The sequence below is a fragment of the Sarcophilus harrisii genome, chromosome 5 (genome assembly GCF_902635505.1).
Source record: "Sarcophilus harrisii chromosome 5, mSarHar1.11, whole genome shotgun sequence".
NCBI lineage: Eukaryota > Metazoa > Chordata > Mammalia > Dasyuromorphia > Dasyuridae > Sarcophilus > Sarcophilus harrisii.
This window is the reverse complement of record NC_045430.1, coordinates 26,625,746-26,641,538: the sequence shown is the minus strand read 5'-3', so window position 1 is coordinate 26,641,538 and position 15,793 is coordinate 26,625,746. Positions and strand designations below refer to the sequence as shown.

Below are 15,793 nucleotides of genomic sequence, written 5' to 3'. Positions count from 1 at the left end.
TCCACAGAAGGGGGTTGGAGAATGAACTTGGAGGTCCTGGGATTGACTCCTCTTCTCCCCTGCTCTGCTTTAGTGAGAACCCAGCTCATTTTCAAGGCACCTAGAGATTACTAACCTTTCTTAATAACTCATAGCAACATTGTAGCCAGGAAATCCTCAAAGCCACCCGAATCCTTCAAGCCACAGGTCCAATCCTATCCCTTCCCATTTCTTCACAGATGCACAAACGTGACCTCTTAAGAAACACAGGACGCGAAAGACTGCCCCGCGGACTACCCTTCGGGGGCAATCTCTGTTAAGATCCCAAGCCCGAGATGCCAGTCTATACCGTCCTTATTTATTTTCCACAGCTGGGCTGGCGTTCTTAGAACCATGGAAACAAAAAAACAACAGCAAAGAAAGCTGGGGTTGGGCGTGGAACCAACCCAGACCTCCTTGGGCTTTCCCAAGTTTTCTTTTGGAGTAAAATCTCATCCAAGTTCTAAGGAACTGAAATGGGGGTTGGGGTGGTTTACAATGGAAACGCTGACACCACCTTCACAAAAGCCGTTAACTGGTGCAGGCACAGCAGCCGCTGTGCGACCGCTCTCCAGGATGCAGCGTTTTAAAAGTGCATGCCCACTTCCTCCCCCAGCCACCCCATTCATCTAGGCGTGAAAAATGCCCGGAGAGCGCTCGAGATGCCCCTTTGCAGGAGCTCTCCGTTCTACTACTCCTCAAGGCGGCTCAAGGCGCACGCTTTGGCAAGGCGCCGGGAAAACCTTTCAGGGTGGTTAGCAAGGGCTCCCTAATATCGGAGGGGAGACCATTTTAGGAACACGCTGGGCGATTTCGCCTTTGACCAACCCCCGAGCTCCCAAGGCTGGGAGACGTAAAGGGAAACGGGGAAGGCGAGCCTCTCTAGGTGGACTACCGGAGGCGGCAGGATGCCCGCCCGGGATCTGGGGATGGAGGTTCGCCCGGCTGAAATAGCTACACGTAAGGAACTAGGGCTGCGGCGGAGCTTCTTCCTCTTAATTTTTTCTCCCTCCCGTCTTCGTTTTTTTCTGACCCAGTTGCAGAAATAGTTGCTCTAAACCGCATCTTCGCAAGCGGGGGATGTGTCATTAAGGAGGAGGAAGAGGAGGAGGAGGAGGAGGAGGGAGAGGAGGACGCGAAGGATTGTGCCTAGTGCCACAATCGCTACTCACCCACCCCAGGCTTCACAGCCGACCACCAGCAGCCGCGTCGGGATGGCCCAGACCCAGGATCCGCAAGAGCTCTCGCGCTGCTCCGAACCTCGGGGCTACACGCACCCAGCAGCCGTGCATGCAAGGGCGGGCGGGGGTGCCGGGTGCGGGCGTGTGTGGGGCGGGGGAGTGGGGGGGGGGAGCGCCGCAATCTCAGCCTCCTCCCGGGACCATCCTTTCGGGCTCTCCGACCTCCGGGCAGCGAGCGAGAGAGAGCCGCGAAGGCAGCGCCTCCCAGGCTGAGGAGATGCGAGCGGAGAACAGCTCGGCCACTCTCCTGCGCCCTCCCCACGCCAGCCGGCGGCGCTTCGCTCCTCTCCGGGGGCCGCGCGCACACGCACGCTCGCTTCGCCGCCCGCCCCGGCCCCGGCCGCGCCAGTGACAGCAGGAGCAGCCCGAGCCCGAGCCCCGGCGCCTCCGCGGCGCAGCCCCAGACCCCCCCCCTCCCCTCTCCCCCCACGCCGCGCGCCCTTGCACGCTCACCCTCACACACACATCCACGCGCGCGTGCCGGCAGCCCGGGAGAAGCGTCCTCCCCCGGTGCAGCCTCTAGCGCTGGCTCGCCGGCTCCATTGTCTCTCTCTCTCTTTTTGGAAGGGGTTTAGGGAGGAATATAAGGCGGAGTGGTCGGAGAGGGAGGAGTCACTCCTCCAGCTGGGCCTGGATGGAAGCTCGGGGGGCACCCGGCTGGAGGGGGGTGTGCGGGGCTCTATGACGAGATACCTAACAGCCCGCTGCCGCCGCTGCCGCTGCTGCCACTCCACACGTTTCTTCTTCCCCGGTACTTCTTCTTGATCCGTGCCCCTCGCATCCTCCGTTACTATGGATATCTTCTCCTCTTCCGCCCCCTCCTCGCACGCCCGGAGAGGCAAGCGCAGCAGCAGCAGCAGCAGCGGCGGCGGCAGCACGGCGGCGTCCAGGGGCTCTCTGCGCGAGTGCCCAGGTGACCAGCTCAGCAGGCAGCGGCGGCTGCTGGGCACAGGGGGAAGAGGAAGAAGAAGCAAGTCTTTAGGGTCGAGAAAGCCTTCCAAGGACCAGTGCCCTCTCCTTCAATTTCCACCCCGTAGCACCCCTCCCCCTCCCAACCCAATCTCTTAGTTTTTGCAGCAGGGCCGGGAGAAATCGACTGTTCCTAACTTATTTTGGGGACGCGACTGGCACCCTTCGGCGAGTACAGAACCTGTCCGGCCTCCCGAGCTGCTCTAGGGGCTGAGGTCGGGGTGGGGGTGGAGGAAAGGGGGGGGGGGGAATGAGGCACTACGGTAGAGTTTGAGCCTTCTGAAGGGTAGAGCCGACCTTCTCCCAGGAAGCTGAAAAGCTGTTGTTTTAGGCACAGGACTTGGAGTCAGGAAGGACTGTACTGAATTTCTCCTCAGGAAACCAGTCGGTCAGCCAACAAGCATTCTGTTCAGGACACAGTATGTGAAATAAATAGCGCCAGACCTGGAGTCAGGAAGACTCATCTTCCCCAGTTCAAATCTGACTTCGGATACTAACTGTGATTCTGGGCAAGCCATTTAACTGTTTGCCTCAGTTTCCTCACCGGTAAATCGAGCTGGAGAAGGAAATGGCAAACTGGTATCCTGGCCAAGAATATCCCATATGAGGCCAGGGAGGGTCAGACTGAAAAGATTCTGAACAAAATGCTACCTCGGGCAAGTCACTTGCTAAGTGTTGGGGATAAAAAGGAAGGCTGTGACCTTGGGCAAGTCCCTTAACTTTTCTGAGCATTACTTTACTTTATCAGTAAGATGGGCTAACAAATAGCACCCATCTTGCAGGATCCAGGATTAGTCAATCAACAAGCATTAGGTGCATACTGTGTGTGTGTCTGTGGGGAGGGGTTCTGGGAATAGAATATGGGGAAGAAAATAATCTCTACTCTCAAAATTCAAATGAGTTCTTTAATTTAGAAATGGGAAGAATCTTAGAGATTAAGCTGTCATAGGCTCTTAGTTCTTGAGCTGGAAGGGATCTGGGGGACCCTTTAATTGAATTCCCCCGACTTCACAGATGAGGAAACTGAGATCAAATTATATGTAAACTACTCAAGATCATTTAACCAACAATGGTAGAATTTGAACTCAGTTCTTCTGACTTTAGAATTGGAGTTCATTCCAGTGTATCATGCTGCTTTCCCTTCCATCTTCATCTTACCAAGGAAACCGAGTTCCAGATAGAACAGGAGAGCACTTTCTTTCAAGCCTGTCTAGGTAACAAGTAGAATGCCTTGAATTTAAACCCAGGTCTGTTGATTTCCAAATATAATGCCTTCTCCATTGTCACAAGAGATAACGCTTGTAAAAAATACAAATCTGAACACCTATAAATGTGGGTGCTTTATATTACTGATGCTCAGAATACAGTTTCTTTTAAAATTTGGATTTGTCCTGACTTCAGAATGAAGGCAGTCTGTTTTTTAATGGCAATTTCACCAGCCCTGGTGAAATACAAAGAACGATCAGAAGATTAATTCAAATCTTGGCTATGGTACTTAACTGCTTATGTGACTTCAGTTCCTGTATACTCCTAGAATCCCAGTATATACATCTGAAAGTGAGGAGGTTGAAGTAAATGAACTCTACAGTTCCCTCAAGCTCGAGACCTGTGATGGAAAGATTAGGTTTTGAGTGCCTAATCTGCAAAGTTAGGAGGTTGGACTAGAATCTATAGCTCCCGAGGTCCCTTCCAAGCTTCATTACCTGCCTTGCCTTGATGCTTACTTCTTAAAGAGGTATTCTAGCTGAAATTTGTTGAGATCTTGCTTCACTACAGCACTGACATCGAACCTTTTTTGTTAAGTCTAGCCAATTATGGATAAATTATGATCCTTAGGAACCCCTGGGGTTGTTCCCTCTATCCATGGCAGGCACATCCCTAAGTCTTCATTTTCTGCTTCCCTGAAGGCCTCACTAAAATTCAGGGCAGCTTCTGAAATTGATGAGCTTCTGCAAAGGAGACAAGGGCCTCTGATAGCTTGAAGCAGGTTGGTGTGATGAGGAGGTAAAAAAAATGACTCCAGGAATTATCTAACATCGTGAATCATTAAAAAGAGGCTTTAACATTCATCAGAATCTCTTCCTTAAAAGCAGCATGTTAAATCAATGAATAAGTGAAAAATGTTGCTCAGTGCAAAACTCCAATCAAGATTTTTAAAGAAATTAGCCTATTAAAATGATGGGAAGATGACTTCTCTTTCATGATATGTAATTTCTTCTATCTGCTAGACTGTGGTTAGACCTGTGATTTCATCAGTGTTGAGACTCCTGGGGTGGGAACTCTTTCTCCTGAAATTTATCTGTAACTTGCAGTCTTGGAGAATTGCCTGTGGATGCTGAGAGGTTCTACTGCTCACTCGACTATCCACTCGGTGACTTTGGCTTGATTCCGTTTTCTCAGTTTCATTCACTCTCTCCCTCCCTCAGTCATTCATTCATTCAAAAGAGGTTTATTAAGGACTTGCTATGACCAAAGGCACTGGGGATAAGATGACTGGAGATGCAAATGAAACTCTTCCTAATCTCACAAAGTAGACATTAAAGAACATTCATAGATTTAGGTCTGAAAGGAACCCTTATTTCAAAAGGGATTCTCAGCTCATAGATGACACACAGAGTCACAAAGAAGTGAAGAGATCTGGCCAAGATTCGTCATATAAGTAGTAAGTGGTATGAGCAAGGGTTTCAACCTATGTTGATTCAATCCAGATCGAACACGCCCTCCACTGTACCATACTCCATCCTTACATTTATTGAAATGAGCAGGGGTCCTCAAACTTTTTAAATAAGGGGCCAGTTCACTGTCCCTCAGACTGTTAGAGGGCCGGACTATAGTAAAAACAAAAACTTTGTTTTGTGGGCCTTTAAATAAAGAAACTTCATAGCCCTGGGTGAGGGGGATAAACGTCCTCAGCTGCTGCATCTGATCTGCAGGCTGTAGTTTGAGGACCCCTGGAAATGAGTATAGAAGTAGCACTTGGTACAGCATGGTGCTTTCGAAGCTGCTTTATGGGTATCCTTTTAAAGTCTGAGGTACATTATTTCAGTAAAGCTTTTTTTTTAATTACATAAGAGAGCTTCTAACAATCACTATTTTTGTTTCCTGATGACCCAGATCAAGCTTCTATGCCTTCTTGAGCTTCATTTTTCTCAACTATAAAATAGGGACAATATCATCGATATTCTCCTGGGGTTATTATGGGGATCAAATGAGACAATATTTGTAAAAGTACTTAGCATAGTGACTGGCACATAGTAGGTGTTCCAACAAGTGCTTAATTCATTTCCTCTTAATCCTCCCCCAACAATTTCTATATCTTTATGGAATCACTATGTTGGCCATCTAGTAAAACTCATGCTTGAAAACAAAAACCCACTTCTCCATACCCAATAAGGAGTTGAGTCTTTACTTGAATACCTCTGATGAAGGGGAACGCACTGCTTTACGACACAACCAATTCCACTTTTGCTTATCTCTAATTATTGGTCAGCTGTATTGTGAAGCTGTGACGGCTACTAGATGACTCAATGGATAGAATATCCACCCTCAGACATTTAAGTAACTATGTTATTGGGGACAAGTCATTTAACCCTGTCTACCTCAGTTCCCTCATATGTCAAATGAGCCAGAGAAGGAAATGACAAATCATTCTAATATCTCTGCTAAGAAAATTCCAAATGGGGTCACAAAGAGTCTGGCATAATTGAAAAACAACGGAACAACAATTGGGAAGTTTTTTCCCTCAACATCACTAAATTTGCTTTCCTAAATTACAACTTGCATTCAGGCTTGTGGTTCTTCCCTTGGGAGCTAAAAAGATGAAATCTAATTCCCTTTGCCCTAGACAGTTTTTCTAATATTTGAAGACAACTATCTGGATTCCCCTCAGTCTTCTTTTCTCTAGGCTGAACATTTTCCCAGTTTCTTTATTTGTTCTATACATGGCAGAGACTCAAGGCCCTACCCAAATACATGCTTTTTCATTCATTCTTATTGGTTGCCTGCTGCTGGATGCTATTCAACTTACCATGTCTTTCTTAACATGACATTGCTCTCCTTTAGTAATATAGGAAATGTTATTACAATCAATTCCTATAAAAGGCATCACACGTGCCTTTCTTTATCTCATTAATAATCAGGTAAGAATTTCACCTAGATAGCACAGGGTTAATTGTCTTGTGTCTTAACTTTTCAACAATATCTTCAACAAAACACTATTTAATCCAACAGCAATAAACTCCTCTAGATCCTTTTGCTAGAATACTAAGAACAATACGGTAAGATCATTAACACATAAATAAGGAGTTTAATTAGGTGGAATGATAATAACAATAGGGCTGTTCAGCTAGCCCTTAAATGCTGGCCAAATGCTTTATATCATATTTATTCAGCTGAAATAACTACTGATTTGCTGTTGCTCACTTATGAAAGGAATTGGTGGGGAGAGAGGCTACGAGAGAGGCCATTTGTAATGAAATCAAGGAAATAATAATAATAATAATAAAAGCTAGCACCCAAATAGCTCCTTGAAAGTCTTCAATGTGTTTTTCAGGAATTATTTCAGTTGATCATCTCAATAAACTTGTGAGGCAAGTACTTCAGTTCTCATTATCCTCACAAGGAAACAAATCAAAGAAATAAAGATATTTGCTCAATATGGGCCCTGAACGCTTAAGTGTCATCATAGGGTGGGTGTGAACTCAGAACAAGTCCATCACATTTTCTACAGCACTGCACCTATCTAAATCCCACAGACACCAGGAGTTAGAATGAGGAAAGCATGTGCTACCTGCAAAACATAGCATATCTTTCATCTTTTGCACTAATTCACTAGTAGTCGTGCTAGGAATTGATCCAACCATTCCGAAAGATCATTTCCAATTATTAAAAAAATTAATGACATATTCATAACCTTTGACTCGGAGATTTCACCACTAGGAAAATCCCCTAAGGAAGTCAAAAGGCAAAGAAAGAAAAAAAAATCCTGTATATGATAAAATAGTAACAGAAGCACTGTTTGTGGTAGAAACTAGAAACAAGGTGTGTTTCCACTGACTGGAGAATGACTAAATAAATTATGGTAGAAGATAATGGAATATTACTGTGCTTGAGTAATTCCAAAAAACATAGCAAGAGTTATATTGATAAAGTGAGAAGTAAGCAGAATATAGTGTCTACAATATAGTCACTAATGTAAATAAAAAGAAAAGATAACATGAAATATAACATTTTATAATCACAATGACCAATGTTTTATATATATATATATATATATATAAAACATATAAAATATATTTTATAAATATTCTGCTTTCTTTCTATCTACTGGAGATGTGTAAATATCAGTGTGAAATATTGAATACACATTGTCAGAGGTGATATATACATTCAGTGGTTTTGCTTACTTTTCGGGGGCATCTTTATAATGAAGCCTTCCTGAGTAGATAGGAGAGTGATATATTTATGTAACACCAGTGTAAAACAAAAGGCATCTGTTGATAAAGTGAAAAACAATATGTTTGAAAAACAATATGTTTGAAAATAAGGCAAAGTTATTTATTTCTAGTAGTAAAAAAGGTAGAAATACTCCTTGTATCCATTAACACATGGCCAATGTCGTATATAAATTTTGAAAATATGCACATCTTCTGTGTACTTTTATCTCTATTCCCACTGCAATCACTTAAGGACCAGTCTTCATTACCAGCTACCTAAACTATTGCACTAGCCTTCTAAGAGGTAACATGAGTGCCATTCCAAGGTTGCAGCACTGGCCTATTGCACAAAGATATTATTTTTTTACAATGCAAAATGGGATCTTTGGAAGAGAAGCAATTCATTACTTTCACCTTCATAACAATAAAAGTCAGATTCTCAAAGAACAGAAGCCCTAAGCCCATTGATCCTCATTTGTCACTTGAGAGACTAAAGATTTTAAGGCTGGGTATGAGCTGTTAAAACATCGATGCTCAGTTTGGCAGGAATCTTCTGGCTTTTACTCTCTAAGACTCCAAACTAAGACATCTTGTCTCTTAGCAAGTTATTTCAGAAGTAAGAGTTTAGAATTTGCTTAAGTTTCTCAAAACTTTCTAAGATTAAAAAAAAAAACACTACAGTGACTGAATGGAATATTGCTTCCATATATTCCCTGACTACTCACTTCTTTGGCAAGAGTGTAAACCTTGTTCTATGCCTACTTTCATGAGAAACAAAAATCAGAGAACAGTGAGGGGCTTGGAAGGCTGGTCAATGTATTCATGATACAGTAGAGAGAGTGCTGCATTTTAAGTGACAGGACTTAGGTTCAAATCCTACTATTAGGGTGATCTTGGGCAAGTCTCTTAGCCTGTCTGAGATTCAGCTCTCTCAAATATATAATTTCTTGTATTAAGTGATATAATACAAAGTTTTCTAGATTTAGAAAACTTAAGTTTCTCTTATATTTTCAGTTTCTTCATTTGTAAAATGTTAATAATGTTAATAATAATTAATTATTAATTAAATTAATTAATTATATTAATTATAATTAAAATGTTAATAATAATAGCACTTACTTCCCAGGATTATTGTGAGAATAAATTATACACACACACACGTGTATGCATATATGTAAACATATATGTTTATCCCTTTGTGTATCTACTCCCTTTGTAAATTTTAAAGTTCTATTATCATCATTACTTTTACTGTAACTACTATTATTACTACCATCACCATTATCCCCTTCTTCTTTCTCCTCCTGCTTCTGCTATACTTCTGCTTACTACTATTTGCTGCTAGTGCTGCTGTTGTAGTCACTTACTGGTGTGTGAATCAAATGACAATTCCTTTAATTTCTATAGGTCTCAATTTCCTGTAAATATAAAATGAAGGACTTCTAAGGTTCCTTGCAATTCTTAATCTAAGATCTTGTTTTTTATGACACTGAGATTCTGTGTTCTTGAATGAAGGAACAAGAAGAAAAAAGAAACTTGTTCCTGGTATCACATGGTTCCACCTCTATATTCATTTCAATGTAACAAACATTTTCCAAATATTTATGGTAAGCAGAACACTGTTCCAGGCACTTGGGTTGGGAAAGATTAAAGAATGTAGATAAAACACAGCACTGTCTACTAGTAGGTCACTAATAGAATTAAGACTTGAATAGGCAATTGAAAAAATTACTGAAAACAACAATTTATCACCTTTAATGAAGGAAAACCCACTTTCCCCTAACATAAACCCTGTTCCCTCCATCACTTTGAAATAGTTAATGGTGTGGAAATTTTTCCCTATATAAATTTTAAATTAACTAAAAGACAAAACATGTCCATTTGGTGAGGATGAGATGGATGAGATCTGAGCAGCAGAGGGTGAGGATATGTGAATGAGAGAGAAAGAGACAGAGAGAAAGAGACATACACAAAGAGAGAGAGAGAGAGAGAGAGAGAGAGAGAGAGAGAGAGAGAGAGAGAGAGAGAGAGAGAGAGAGAGAGGAAGAATAGAAAAGAAGAAATGGAAGGAAAGAGCAGGTACTCTTTTGTCTGCTTCTATGTTTTTGCCAGTCTTGCTTTCAGAGAATCTAGCACTTTAGCAAAATTCTCTATCATTTGTTCCATTTTTTCTATTCTTTTAATTTCTGAATTTTTGAAATTTCTAACCTCCATTATCATTTCTTCTTTTAAATCTTTTGTTGTGATCTGGAGAACTTTAAGCTGTGCCATGATAATTTCTGTTTTTTTTTTTTTTATTGTATTAGCCCTTTCACCTAGGATTTCTTTATTGTTTTCTTTTGCTCCATAATATTTATTCATTTTATTGGGACCTCTTTTTGTTTATTCAATTTTTGTTTACTCAGCCCTACTAACAGTGCTTAACTTTGCAGTGTTCCAGATAACTGAACTGAGACTAGAGCCTAGATCTCTTGATTTGCAGTTTCTATGACAGCATATTTTATATTCTTTAATGCAAAAATCTTAAATCCTTTTAGTTTTTTCACAATGTAGTTAAAAACACAAAATATCCACATCTTAAAAATCTCAAAATGTATCAAATACACACACACATATATATGAATTTCTGAGTATATGTTATGGTTATATACATATATATGCAAACATATATATTTGTACATGTAACTTTTTTGGTACTGAGTATATGATTTACTTTGCTTTGGGACATTTTAGGATTAGGATTACAGATCGGCAAATTCATAATCTTAAAAGTTCTTTGGAACATTGAAAAGTTCTGCCTAGGGTCACATAGCTACCGTGTGATAGAAGTAGGACCTGAATCCAGATCTTATGTGACTAGCTAACTAATCCACAAGCCATTCTGTTTCTTAATATAGTCTAATTATACTTACAAAAGTTGAATATATTAATGGGCAGCATAGATGCTATGGTCAACATGGACAACAGCTTCCCCTTCACACTTTTAACTGCTTCCCTGAACTTATTCATCCAGATGATCACTAGTACCAAAGGAAAGTTATTTTTAACTACTTTATGGATCACTTCTCTGTATTCTCACATATGCCACATTATATATACACTTTCCTTTCTTTCTTCCTTCCTTCCTTCCTTCCTTCCTTCCTTCCTTCCTTCCTTCCTCTTTTTCTTTTCTTTCCTTCCTCTTCCATATTCAAACAACACACACACACATATTTACATAGACAGAAGTACACACGCACAATTTTCTATTATTTTCTATTTTTAATATACTTAGTAAAATGTTTGATTTCACTTGATGTCTCCCTGCTAATGCTCTAGTTGATAATAAATGATTTCCGGAGATTTTTGATTTTATATAGATTATCTTATTTTCATATGGTTATGATGAAAAACACTTTTCTTACTATTACATGGGTCATTACTGATTTTGGACTCCTACTTCTCCAAATAGATCTTTATCAGAGCTTAACAGATAATGTGGTCCAGTCCAACATCAGCTGTTGTTTTACAAAGAATCATTTTGCATTAATGAACACTACAGTTTTGGATTCCTCACTCTAAAATGGGGATTAGAATAGTGACAATCTCCGGGATTGTTGAGAGAATAAAATGAGTCAACAACATGCTTAAAGTGCTTTGTCGATCTTAAAGCACTATACAAATGCTAGCTCTTGTCACCACCATCATCATCATGAAAATTCCCATTAGGTGGAATTCTGTACATTGGAAAAGTGATGAGGAGAAAACCCTTTTGGCTTCATGAATGAAGTCTTGGTAACCAAATATCTAAACCTTTTAGATGCAGCTATAAAATGAAGAAGCTTCGACCAGATGACGTAAATCTCACCCAACTTTAATATTCCTTGATTCCATTTGTTTTAAATATTCTGTGTATTTTACTGGTTCTGTGCGACGGTCTCTTATAAAATGTTAGTGGCCATCCTTGACAGCTTCTATTAGCCCACTGGCATGTGCTTCTTGCTGGTGGTTAATGTCATGGAAATTCTTTTACTGAATAACCAAATCTATTTCCTGAATATCAGGAATTCACCCATATGATTGGGATAGAAAAGATTAATGATTCAAAACCCAAAGTTTAGCAGTAAAAGGCTCTTGGAAGCAATGTCCTGTCATGGGAAGGATAATTTCAGAACTAAACTAGGGGTTATGTAAACATGTTCAGAAGCTTGCTATAATTTGACCTTCAGAGAAAATTGACTATGATAATTTGGATTTTGCAGACAGTGTTTCCTGATTCCTATAGTTAATTGTGCTCTTTCCCTCTTCAAATTACATTGGGTTTATTTATTTGTTTAAATTTTCATCCCATGAAAAAATGACCTAAATCACTAGTTATAAGAGAAATTCAAATCTGAACAAATTATTTAGATTGTCAAAAATGACACAAAGTTAAAATGATAAATGTTGGTGGGGCTGTGGGAAGATGGGCAGCCCAGTGCACAGTTTTTGGAGATATGAATCCAGTTAGAAAAAACTGGAATTACTATATAACAAAAAAGTTATCTGCCCTTTGACTCCACAGTACAACCACTGGGCATATATCCCAAGGATATCTTGGGAGATATTACAAAAAATATTTATTGTAGCATTTTTGGGGGTAGGGTAGAAAGGAACCAGAAACAAAATAGGTGCTCACAAATTGGGAAAGAAATGAACAAAGTGTGGTCTATGACTCTTAAAAAGTTTTTTATTATGTTGTAATGATGAATATGAAGGATTCAGGACAACTAGGGAGGGTTCATGTAAAATGAAACAAATTTAAATAATCAGAACTAGGAGAACCATTTATATGCTGGCCACAACAATGTAAATTGCAACAGCTTTGAAAGATTTCAGAACTCTGATCAATGCAGTGACCAACAAGAACTTGTGAGGCAGTCCTCCTGCTTTTCAGCAGGTCATAGGAACATAGATTTAGCAGTGGAAGGGACCCTAGATGTCCCACTCCCTCTTTTTACCGATGGCAGATTACAGGTTAAGGATGAAGCATACATTATTGGACATGGTCAATGTACAGATGACATGTTATCCTCTTTGACATGAGTGGTGTTCCTTGGTGGTGGTAGGGAGAAGGAAGTGGAGAGGACTGTCCTTGAGGCATAACACTAATTAAAGTTTAAAAAATGAATAAAGAAAATTTGAAAATTCTTTTTTCTTTCTCTCTTGCAGTTGTATCCCCAGTAGACTGTATGTTCCTTGAGATTAGGGGCTATTTTCATTTTTGTTTTTGTAATCCCTAACACCCAGTTTAACAGTGCTTTGCCCATAGTGGATCTTTAATAGAATCAAAATAATTGAAGAATTATAGAATTTTAGAGTTGAAAGAGAACTTTTCCATACATAAAAAGAAACCCTACTTTATGTGACAAGTGGTCATCTACCTTATGTGTTGAAGGTTTCCAAATAGGGAGACCCCTCCCCTCATTCCATTTCTAGACAGCTCATTCCACTCCTGGACAGGAAGTTTATCTGAAGATCAAGCCTAAATTCATGTCTTTTTATCTTAAACTCTTGATTTTGTCTTCTACGGCCAAACAATATAAACCTAATCCCTTCCTCACATGATAACTTTTAAATATTTGAAGCTAGATAACATGTCCTTCATGAATCTTCTCAAGAGGATATCTAGTTCCTCAAGCTATCATCGTGGGACATAGTCTAAAAGCCTTTCACTTGCTTTGGATTCTCTTCAGCTCATTGATATTTTTCTTAAAATGTGGAACCTAGAATGGAGCACAGAACTCCAGAAAAATCCGAGGATGGCTGACTGAATTGAAAAGAATGTAGTCATATGAAACTGACTTCACCTCCTATGTTTTAAGATATTTCAGTATCTTAAATATCAATAACTGAAATAGTCCCTCGATTTGAAAAAGCAAGTGAATGAATTTTACCAGGAAGAAATGGTGAAAAGTCATGAAGTAGCCAGGGAGTTGGACCAGCTTGCAACTTTAGCAAAATGATCCCTGACCTCCCTTTTTTTCCAACTTATAACTCAAAAGGAAAACAAGAATCCATTTGATAGGGCCAGGAATAAAACCAAATTTACAAGGCAGTCAAATCCTTCATGGCCAGTGAGCAAGATCTTGACGGTAGGAGAACCTTCCGCCCTCCCAATACACTCATTTGCAGAGTAAGCAGAAAACAATTTAGGCTTAAAGAATACTTGTCAATTATCTGAAGATTTACATCCTGAACTCCAGAGCTAATGAAGGAGATGCCTATAAAAGACACTTCACCAGAGCAGAGCCTGGTATGAGCAGAAGGTCACACACTTCTTCTTGGAAGCAAGCAGGCTTGGAATCCAGGGGGAACGCATTTAAATGCTGAGACCCATCTGCCAAGAACACTCTGCCCCAGTCTGCTGAACAGAGACCCAGAGATTCCTGCTTGATGCTAGCTACATTTAGGACCCCAGTTATCTCCAGCTCTACTGAATCACATCTGAAACATTCCCTTGTCACCCCATCTCTTGACAACTGCTTCCAACGATATGTGTTCCCTATGGTTCCCACCTCTCTCTAATTGAGTTTATTGTGTTTTGCACCAATGGGGTCTTTCAGCTTACAGGAAGAGAAAAAGACTGCAATAAAATCTGGAGCTCATTTAGTCAGTGATCAGCAAGTTCAAGGCTGGACTTGTGTACCAGGTGGGAATTTTCATGCTTATTGTTGATAGGGATATACTGTCTTTCTGGGGAGACACTGGAGACTGAGAAGGTCATTGGAACATAAGAAAAAGTTCCTCATATGATCTGGGCCATTCAGGAATTCTGATTTCAAATAAAGCACTATTTTTTCCAGTTTCATTACATATATGTAAAAATGCTAGACTTGGAGGACTTCCAGGGAATCCTAATCATCTAGAAACTGGAGAAAGTCAAATGCACGTGCATCATATTCTCCAGGTGTGTTCAATCAATTCCTTCTTCATCCTGAACTGAGCTGCTTCTAACTAACAAACCTATTAGCTCCAAATTTAACCAGCCTGGGTTAGAGAGGATAATATCCGAGTCAGCATTAGAGATAAAAAGTCAAGATTATCCTGGATAAATGACTTTCTTAAAACAGCTTCATACATAAGGGATGCTAATTTCTTTCTCAAAAATAATTTTTTTAATGAACAAAAAAATCAATTTCCTCTCTCTTTCTTCTCCTCCATTGATTAAAAAGAAAAAAAAACAAATCCTTTTAACTAATCTTCATAGTGAAGCAGAACGAATCCTGCACTGGTCATCTCCAAAAATCATACAATTGATTCTGTCTTGAGTTTATTATTTCTCTGTAGGAAGTGGGTAAGGGTGCTGGTTTTAACTGTGAACTCAGGAGCAGATCTTTCAACTTTAAAAACTTTAAGGTATAAATTACCTTTTAAAGCTTTAAACTTTCAACTCTGCAGTGCTTTCTTCCACACTGAAAACATTAAAATTTTTTTTGTTTGATTAAACTGCATAACAAAGTGCTCTCCAGTGATGATGGGGCCCTCTTCAGCTGTAGTCCCACTCCCCAAATACAGGGACTCCCTCAGTTATATATGAACTTTTCACACTGAGGAAAAGAATGTGTACATAGGAGAGTAGCCAAATCTACCTGCCAGGGCATCAAATAGGAACCTTGGAACATGGCTGCCTGGAGAAGTAGCTTTAATGAGTCATATGTCCTTCCCCTTAATTCCCTGTTTCTCTGTCCTACCTATCAAGGATAAATGCCTCTCTTAAAAGAGTCTACAAAGGAAGGCTTTCACTTCCTCAAGTGAAAGAATGGTCTATTTGCTACAAGCCAGCATAGATTCTAACTTAGCTTTTGAGGTAGTCATACCCTGTATGTAAGTAGGAAAAGAAGGAAAAATCCTTGAAAAGAGGAAGAGTTAATTGGTGATCAAGGAATTACCATAATTTTACAACATATCTGTGAAATCCTCTCTGTAATTAGAACAAACACATGTCTCAAAGCGAGATTACTCTATTTTCAGGAAGCATGATATAGTGAGGAAGATAAAGGGGTTGACAGACAGGCAAACACTCTAGATGGATAAAATAATTTGCCCAAAGCCAAAAAGATGATAGGTAGCAAAATCAGGGTTTGAACTCAAGTCAGGTTGTGTTAATTC

The 15,793-nt window shown here is 40.4% G+C and overlaps 1 protein-coding gene across 14 annotated transcripts in view; it reads right to left on the bottom strand.

Moving 5' to 3' along the window:
• The window catches only part of ANKS1B (ankyrin repeat and sterile alpha motif domain containing 1B), a 1,348,113-nt gene that overhangs the window by 202,753 nt on the left and 1,129,567 nt on the right, over positions 1-15,793 (bottom strand). The window contains exon 1 of one of the 14 annotated variants that reach the window (XM_031941015.1): positions 1,713-1,742. The exons of the other annotated variants lie outside the window; for them this stretch is intronic. The gene's annotated coding sequence lies outside the window, so the exon portion shown is untranslated. Of the gene's footprint in view, positions 1-1,712; positions 1,743-15,793 lie in introns of those variants that run through there. 14 annotated transcript variants of the gene reach the window in all.